This window comes from Anopheles ziemanni, assembly GCF_943734765.1.
Source record: "Anopheles ziemanni chromosome X unlocalized genomic scaffold, idAnoZiCoDA_A2_x.2 X_unloc_73, whole genome shotgun sequence".
NCBI lineage: Eukaryota > Metazoa > Arthropoda > Insecta > Diptera > Culicidae > Anopheles > Anopheles ziemanni.
In genome coordinates this window covers 876-10,856 of record NW_026689843.1, presented here as the reverse complement: position 1 = coordinate 10,856, position 9,981 = coordinate 876, and positions in this window count along the sequence as shown.

Here is a 9,981-nt window from a genome sequence, read left to right as displayed (position 1 = left end):
TGCAGCATCACATTCATCTCGAAGCATCCTAACATATGTTTTTCTTAGAATTTATGAAAAATCGACTAAGTCCGAGATGCCTTCAAGTAGGGATGCTGTATTAAGATGGGAGATGAAGAAGATCAAGATTCATCTCCATGCAGCATCCCATTCATCTCGCAGCATCCTAACATATGAATTTCTTAGAATTTATGAAAAATTGACTAAGTCCGAGATTCCTTTAAGTAGGGATGCTGTATTAAGATGGGAGATGAAGAAGATCAAGATTCATCTCCATGCAGCATCCCATTCATCTCGCAGCATCCTAACATATGTTTTTCTTGGAATTTATGAAAAATCGACTAAGTCCGAGATGCCTTTAAGTAGGGATGCTGTATTAAGATGGGAGAAGAAAAAGATCAAGATTCATCTCCATGCAGCATCCCATTCATCTCGCAGCATCCTAACATATGTTTTTTTTTTAGAATTTATGAAAAATCAACTAAGTTCGAGATGCCTTTAAGTAGGGATGCTGTATTAAGATGGGAGGTGAAAAAGATCAAGATTCATCTCCATGCAGCATCGCATTCATCTCGCAGCATCCTAACATATGTTTTTCTTAGAATTTATGAAAAATCGACTAAGTCCGAGATGCCTTTAAGTAGGGATGCTGTATTAAGATGGGAGATGAAGAAGATCAAGATTCATCTCCATGCAGCATTCCCTTCATCTCGCAGCATCCTAACATATGTTTTTCTTAGAATTTATGAAAAATAGACTAAGTCCGAGATGCCCTTAAGTAGGGATGCTGTATTGAGATGGGAGATGTAGGAGATCAAGATTCATCTCCATGCAGCATTCCATTCATCTCCCAGCATCCTAACATATGAATTTCTTAGAATTTATGAAAAATCGACTAAGTCCGAGATGCCTTTAAGTAGGGATGCTGTATTAAGATGGGAGATGAAGAAGATCAAGATTCATCTCCATGCAGCATCTCATTCATCTCCCAGCATCCTAACTTATGTTTTTCTTAGAATTTATGAAAAATCGACTAGGTCCGAGATGCCTTTAAGTAGGGATGCTGTATTAAGATGGGAGATGAAGAAGATCAAGATTCATCTCCATGCAGCATCCCATTCATCTCGCAGCATCCTAACATATGAATTTCTATGAATTTATGAAAAATCGACTAAGTCCGAGATGCCTTTAAGTAGGGATGCTGTATTGAGATGGGAGATGTAGGAGATCAAGATTCATCTCCATGCAGCATCCCATTCATCTCCCAGCATCCTAACATATGAATTTCTTAGAATTTATGAAAAATCGACTAAGTCCGAGATGCCTTTAAGTAGGGATGCTGTATTAAGATGGGAGATGTAGAAGATCAAGATTCATCTTCATGCAGCATCCCGGACATCATCTCGCAGCATCCTAACATATGTTTTTCTTAGAAATTATGAAAAATCGACTAAGTCCGAGATGCCTTTAAGTAGGGATGCTGTATTAAGATGGGAGATGAAGAAGATCAAGATTCATCTCCATGCAGCATCCCATTCATCTCGCAACATCCTAACATATGTTTTTCTTAGAAATTATGAAAAATCGACTAAGTCCGAGATGCCTTTAAGTAGGGATGCTGTATTAATATGAGAGATGAAGAAGATCAAGATTCATCTCCATGCAGCATCCCATTCATCTCGCAGCATCCTAACATATGAATTTCTTAGAATTTATGAAAAATCGACTAAGTCCGAGATGCATTTAAGTAGGGATGCTGTATTAAGATGGGAGATGAAGTAGATCAAGATTCATCTCCATGCAGCATCCCATTCATCTCGCAGCATCCTAACATATGAATTTCTATGAATTTATGAAAAATCGACTAAGTCTGAGATGCCTTTAAGTAGGGATGCTGTATTGAGATGGGAGATGAAGAAGATCAAGATTCATCTCCATGCAGCATCCCATTCATCTCCCAGCATCCTAACATATGTATTTCTTAGAATTTATGAAAAATCGACTAAGTCCGAGATGGCTTTAAGTAGGGATGCTGTATTAAGATGGGAGATGTAGGAGATCAAGATGCATCTCCATGCAGCATCCCATTCATCTCGCAGCATCCTAACATATGAATTTCTATGAATTTATGAAAAATCGACTAAGTCCGAGATGCCTTTAAGTAGGGATGCTGTATTAAGATGGGAGATGAAGAAGATCAAGATTCATCTCCATGCAGCATCCCATTCATCTCGCAGCATCCTAACATATGAATTTCTATGAATTTATGAAAAATCGACTAAGTCCGAGATGGCTTTAAATAGGGATGCTGTATTGAGATGAGAGATGTAGGAGATCAAGATTCATCTCCATGCAGCATCCCATTCATCTCCCAGCATCCTAACATATGAATTTCTTAGAATTTATGAAAAATCGACTAAGTCCGAGATGCCTTTAAGTAGGGATATTGTATTAAGATGGGAGATGAAGAAGATCAAGATTCATCTCCATGCAGCATCCCATTCATCTCCCAGCATCCTAACATATGAATTTCTATGAATTTATGAAAAATCGACTAAGTCCGAGATGCCTTTAAGTAGGGATGCTGTATTGAGATGGGAGATGTAGGAGATCAAGATTCATCTCCATGCAGCATCCCATTCATCTCCCAGCATCCTAACATATGTTTTTCTTAGAATTTATGAAAAATCGACTAAGTCCGACATGCCTTTAAGTAGGGATGCTGTATTAAGATGGGAGATGAACAAGATCAAGATTCATCTCCATGCAGCATCCCATTCTCCTCGCAGCATCCTAACATACGAATTTCTTAGAATTTATGAAAAATCGACTAAGTCCGAGATGCCTTTAAGTAGGGATGCTGTATTACGATGGGAGATGAACAAGATCAAGATTCATCTCCATGCAGCATCCCATTCATCTCCCAGCATATAAACATATGAATTTCTTAGAATTTATGAAAAATCGACTAAGTCCGAGATGCCTTTAAGTAGGGATGCTGTATTGAGATGGGAGATGTAGGACATCAAGATTCATCTCCATGCAGCATACCATTCATCTCGCAGCATTATAACATATGAATTTCTATAAATTTATGAAAAATCGACTAAGTCCGAGATGCCTTTAAGTAGGGATGCTGTATTAAGATGGGAGATGTAGGAGATCAAGATTCATCTCCATGCAGCATCCCATTCATCTCGCAGCATCCTAACATATTTTTTTCTAAGAATTTATGAAAAATCGACAAAGTCCGAGATGCCCTTAAGCAGGGATGCTGTGGTAAGATGGGAGATGAAGAAGATCAAGATTCATCTCCATGCAGCATCCCATTCATCTCGCAGCATCCTAACATATGTTTTTCTTAGAATTTATGAAAAATCGACTAAGTCCGAGATGCCTTTAAGTAGGGATGCTGTATTAAGATGGGAGATGAAGAAGATCAAGATTCATCTCCATGCAGCATCCCATTCATCTCCCAGCATCCTTACATATGAATTTCTTAGAATTTATGAAAAATCGACTAAGTCCGAGATGTCTTTAAGTAGGGATGCTGTATTGAGATGGGAGATGTAGGAGATCAAGATTCATCTCGATGCAGCATCCCATTCATCTTGCAGCATCCTAACATATGAATTTCTTAGAATTTATGAAAAATCGACTAAGTCCGAGATGCCCTTAAGCAGGGATGCTGTGGTAAGATGGGAGATGAAGAAGATCAAGATTCATCTCCATGCAGCATCCCATTCATCTCGCAGCATCCTAACATATGAATTTCTTAGAATTTATGAAAAATCGACTAAGTCCGAGATGCCTTTAAGTAGGGATGCTGTATTAAGATGGGAGAAGAAGTAGATCAAGATTCATCTCCATGCAGCATCCCATTCATCTCGCAGCATCCTAACATATGAATTTCTTAGAATTTATGAAAAATCGACTAAGTCCGAGATGCCTTTAATAAGGGATGCTGTATTGAGATGGGAGATGTAGGAGATCAAGATTCATCTCCATGCAGCATCCCATTCATCTCGCAGCATCCTAACATATTTTTTTCTAAGAATTTATGAAAAATCGACTTAGTCCGAGATGCCCTTAAGCAGGGATGCTGTATTAAGATGGGAGATGAAGAAGATCAAGATTCATCTCCATGCAGCATCCCATTCATCTCGCAGCATCCTAACATATGTTTTTCTTAGAATTTATGAAAAATCGACTAAGTCCGAGATGCCTTTAAGTAGGGATGCTGTATTAAGATGGGAGATGAAGAAGATCAAGATTCATCTCCATGCAGCATCCCATTCATCTCGCAGCATCCTAACATATGAATTTCTTAGAATTTATGAAAAATCGACTAAGTCAGAGATGCCTTTAAGTAGAGATGCTGTATTGAGATGGGAGATGTAGGAGATCAAGATTCATCTCCATGCAGCATCCCATTCATCTCGCAGCATCCTAACATATGAATTTCTTAGAATTTATGAAAAATCGACTAAGTCCGAGATGCCTTTAAGTAGGGATGCTGTATTGAGATGGGAGATGTAGGAGATCAAGAAACATCTCCATGCAACATCCCATTCATCTCGCAGCATCCTAACATATGTTTTTCTTAGAATTTATGAAAAATCGACTAAGTCCGAGATGCCTTTAAGTAGGGATGCTGTATTAAGATGGGAGATGAAGAAGATCAAGATTCATCTCCATGCAGCATCCCATTCATCTCGCAGCATCCTAACATATGAATTTCTATGAGTTTATGAAAAATCGACTAAGTCCGAGATGCCTTTAAGTAGGGATGCTGTATTGAGATGGGAGATGGAGTAGATCAAGATTCATCTCCATGCAGCATCCCATTCATCTCGCAGCATCCTAACATATGAATTTCTATGAATTTATGAAAAATCGACTAAGTCCGAGATGGCTTTAAGTAGGGATGCTGTATTAAGATGGGAGATGTAGGAGATCAAGATGCATCTCCATGCAGCATCCCATTCATCTCGCAGCATCCTTACAAATGTTTCTCTTAGAATTTATGAAAAATCGACTAAGTCCGAGATGCCTTTAAGTAGGGATGCTGTATTGAGATGGGAGATGAAGTAGATCAAGATTCATCTCCATGCAGCATCCCATTCATCTCGCAGCATCCTAACATATGTTTTTCTTAGAATTTATGAAAAATCGACTAAGTCCGAGATGCCTTTAAGTAGGGATGCTGTATTAAGATGGGAGATGAAGAAGATCAAGATTCATCTCCATGCAGCATCCCATTCATCTCGCAGCATCCTAACATATGAATTTCTTAGAATTTATGAAAAATCGACTAAGTCAGAGATGCCTTTAAGTAGAGATGCTGTATTGAGATGGGAGATGTAGGAGATCAAGATTCATCTCCATGCAGCATCCCATTCATCTCGCAGCATCCTAACATATGAATTTCTTAGAATTTATGAAAAATCGACTAAGTCCGAGATGCCTTTAAGTAGGGATGCTGTATTGAGATGGGAGATGTAGGAGATCAAGAAACATCTCCATGCAACATCCCATTCATCTCGCAGCATCCTAACATATGTTTTTCTTAGAATTTATGAAAAATCGACTAAGTCCGAGATGCCTTTAAGTAGGGATGCTGTATTAAGATGGGAGATGAAGAAGATCAAGAAACATCTCCATGCAACATCCCATTCATCTCGCAGCATCCTAACATATGTTTTTCTTAGAATTTATGAAAAATCGACTAAGTCCGAGATGCATTTAAGTAGGGATGCTGTATTAAGATGGGAGATGAAGTAGATCAAGATTCATCTCCATGCAGCATCCCATTCATCTCGCAGCATCCTAACATATGAATTTCTATGAATTTATGAAAAATCGACTAAGTCCGAGATGCATTTAAGTAGGGATGCTGTATTAAGATGGGAGATGAAGTAGATCAAGATTCATCTCCATGCAGCATCCCATTCATCTCGCAGCATCCTTACAAATGTTTCTCTTAGAATTTATGAAAAATCGACTAAGTCCGAGATGCCTTTAAGTAGGGATGCTGTATTGAGATGGGAGATGAAGAAGATCAAGATTCATCTCCATGCAGCATCCCATTCATCTCGGAGCATCCTAACATATGTTTTTCTTAGAATTTATGAAAAATCGACTAAGTCCGAGATGCATTTAAGTAGGGATGCTGTATTAAGATGGGAGATGAAGAAGATCAAGATTCATCTCCATGCAGCATCCCATTCATCTCGCAGCATCCTAACATATGAATTTCTTAGAATTTATGAAAAATCGACTAAGTCCGAGATGGCTTTAAGTAGGGATGCTGTATTAAGATGGGAGATGTAGGAGATCAAAATGCATCTCCATGCAGCATCCCATTCATCTCCCAGCATCCTAACATATGAATTTCTTAGAATTTATTAAAAATCGACTAAGTCCGAGATGCCTTTAAGTAGGGATGCTGTATTAAGATGGGAGATGAAGAAGATCAAGATTCATCTCCATGCAGCATCCCATTCATCTCGCAGCATCCTAACATATGAATTTCTATGAATTTATGAAAAATCGACTAAGTCCGAGATGGCTTTAAGTAGGGATGCTGTATTAAGATGGGAGATGTAGGAGATCAAGATGCATCTCCATGCAGCATCCCATTCATCTCCCAGCATCCTAACATATGAATTTCTTAGAATTTATGAAAAATCGACTAAGTCCGAGATGCCTTTAAGTAGGGATGCTGTATTAAGATGGGAGATGTAGGAGATCAAGATTCATCTCCATGCAGCATCCCATTTACCACGCAGCATCCTAACATATGTTTTTCTTAGAATTTATGAAAAATCGACTAAGTCCGAGATGCCTTTAAGTAGGGATGCTGTATTAAGATGGGAGAAGATGAAGATCAAGATTCATCTCCATGCAGCATTCCATTCATCTCGCAGCATCCTAACATATGTTTTTCTTAGAATTTATGTAAAACCGACTAAGTCCGAGATGCCTCTAAGTAAGGATGCTGTTTTAAGATGGGAGATGAAGAAGATCAAGATTCATCTCCATGCAGCATCCCATTCATCTCCCAGCATCCTAACATATGAATTTCTTAGAATTTATTAAAAATCGACTAAGTCCGAGATGCCTCTAAGTAAGGATGCTGTTTTAAGATGGGAGATGAAGAACATCAAGATTCATCTCCATGCAGCATCCCATTCATCTCACAGCATCCTAACATATGTTTTTCTTAGAATTTATGAAAAATCGACTAAGTCCGAGATGCCTTTAAGTAGGGATGCTGTATTAAGATGGGAGATGTAGAAGATCAAGATTCATCTCCATGCAGCATCCCATTCATCTCCCAGCATCCTTACATATGAATTTCTTAGAATTTATGAAAAATCGACTTAGTCCGAGATGCCTTTAAGTAGGGATGCTATATTAAGATGGGAGATGAAGAAGATCAAGATTCATCTCCATGCAGCATCTCATTCATCTCGCAGCATCCTTACATATGAATTTCTTAGAATTTATGAAAAATCGACTAGGTCCGTGTCGCCTTTAAGTAGGGATGCTGTATTGAGATGGGAGATGTAGGAGATCAAGATTCATCTCCATGCAGCATCCCATTCATCTCGCAGCATCCTAACATATGAATTTCTTAGAATTTATGAAAAATCGACTAAGTCCGAGATGCCTTTAAGTAGGGATGCTGTATTAAGATGGGAGATGTAGAAGATCAAGATTCATCTCCATGCAGCATCCCATTCATCTCGCAGCATCCTAACATATCTTTTTCTAAGAATTTATGAAAAATCGACTAAGTCCGAGATGCCTTTAAGTAGGGATGCTGTATTGAGATGGGAGATGTAGGAGATCAAGATTCATCTCCATGCAGCATCCCATTCATCTCCCAGCATCCTAACATATGAATTTCTTAGAATTTATGAAAAATCGACTAAGTCCGAGATGCCTTTAAGTAGGGATGCTGTATTAAGATGGGAGATGTAGGAGATCAAGATTCATCTCCATGCAGCATCCCATTTACCACGCAGCATCCTAACATATGTTTTTCTTAGAATTTATGAAAAATCGACTAAGTCCGAGATGCCTTTAAGTAGGGATGCTGTATTAAGATGGGAGAAGATGAAGATCAAGATTCATCTCCATGCAGCATTCCATTCATCTCGCAGCATCCTAACATATGTTTTTCTTAGAATTTATGTAAAACCGACTAAGTCCGAGATGCCTCTAAGTAAGGATGCTGTTTTAAGATGGGAGATGAAGAAGATCAAGATTCATCTGCATGCAGCATCCCATTCATCTCCCAGCATCCTAACATATGAATTTCTTAGAATTTATTAAAAATCGACTAAGTCCGAGATGCCTCTAAGTAAGGATGCTGTTTTAAGATGGGAGATGAAGAACATCAAGATTCATCTCCATGCAGCATCCCATTCATCTCACAGCATCCTAACATATGTTTTTCTTAGAATTTATGAAAAATCGACTAAGTCCGAGATGCCTTTAAGTAGGGATGCTGTATTAAGACGGGAGATGAAGAAGATCAAGATTCATCTCCATGCAGCATCCCATGCATCTCCCAGCATCCTAACATGTGAATTTCTTAGAATTTATGAAAAATCGACAAAGTCCGAGATGCCTCTAAGTAGGGATGCTGTATTAAGATGGGAGATGAAGAAGATCAAGATTCATCTCCATGCAGCATCCCATTCATCTCCCCAGCATCCTAACATGTGAATTTCTTAGAATTTAAGAAAAATCGACTAAGTCCGAGATGCCTCTAAGTAGGGATGCTGTATTAAGATGGGAGATGAAGAAGATCAAGATTCAGCTCCATGCAGCATCCCATTCATCTCCCAGCATCCTAACATATAAATTTCTTAGAATTTATGAAAAATCGACTAAGTCCAAAATGCCTCTAAGTAGAGATGCTGTATTAAGATGGGAGATGAAGAAGTTCAAGATTCATCTCCATGCAGCATCCCATTCATCTCCCAGCATCCTAACATATGAATTTCTTAGAATTCATGAAAAATCGACTAAGTCCGAGATGCCTGTAAGTAGGGATGCTGTATTGAGATGGGAGATGAAGAAGATCAAGATTCATCTCCATGCAGCATCCCATTAATCTCGCAGCATCCTTACATATGTTTTTCTTAGAATTTATGAAAAATCGACTAAGTCCGAGATGCCTTTAAGTAGGGATGCTGTATTGAGATGGGAGATGAAGAAGATCAAGATTCATCTCCATGCAGCATCCCATTCATCTCGCAGCATCATAACATATGTTTTTCTTAGAATTTATGAAAAATCGACTAAGTCCGAGATGCCTTCAAGTAGGGATGCTGTATTAAGATGGGAGATGAAGAAGATCAAGATTCATCTCCATGCAGCATCCCATTCATCTCGCAGCATCCTAACATATGTTTTTCTTAGAATTTATGAAAAATCGACTAAGTCCGAGATGCATTTAAGTAGGGATGCTGTATTAAGATGGGAGATGAAGTAGATCAAGATTCATCTCCATGCAGCATCCCATTCATCTCGCAGCATCCTAACATATGAATTTCTATGAATTTATGAAAAATCGACTAAGTCCGAGATGCCTTCAAGTAGGGATGCTGTATTAAGATGGGAGATGAAGAAGATAAAGATTCATCTCCATGCAGCATCCCATTCATCTCCCAGCATCCTAACATATGAATTTCTATGAATTTATGAAAAATCGACTAAGTCCGAGATGCCTTTAAGTAGGGATGCTGTATTAAGATGGGAGATGAAGAAGATCAAGATTCATCTCCATGCAGCATCCCATTCTTCTCCCAGCATCCTAACATATGTATTTCTTAGAATTTATGAAAAATCGACTAAGTCCGAGATGGCTTTAAGTAGGCATGCTGTATTAAGATGGGAGATGAAGAAGATCAAGATTCATCTCCATGCAGCATCCCATTCATCTTGCAGCATCCTAACATATGA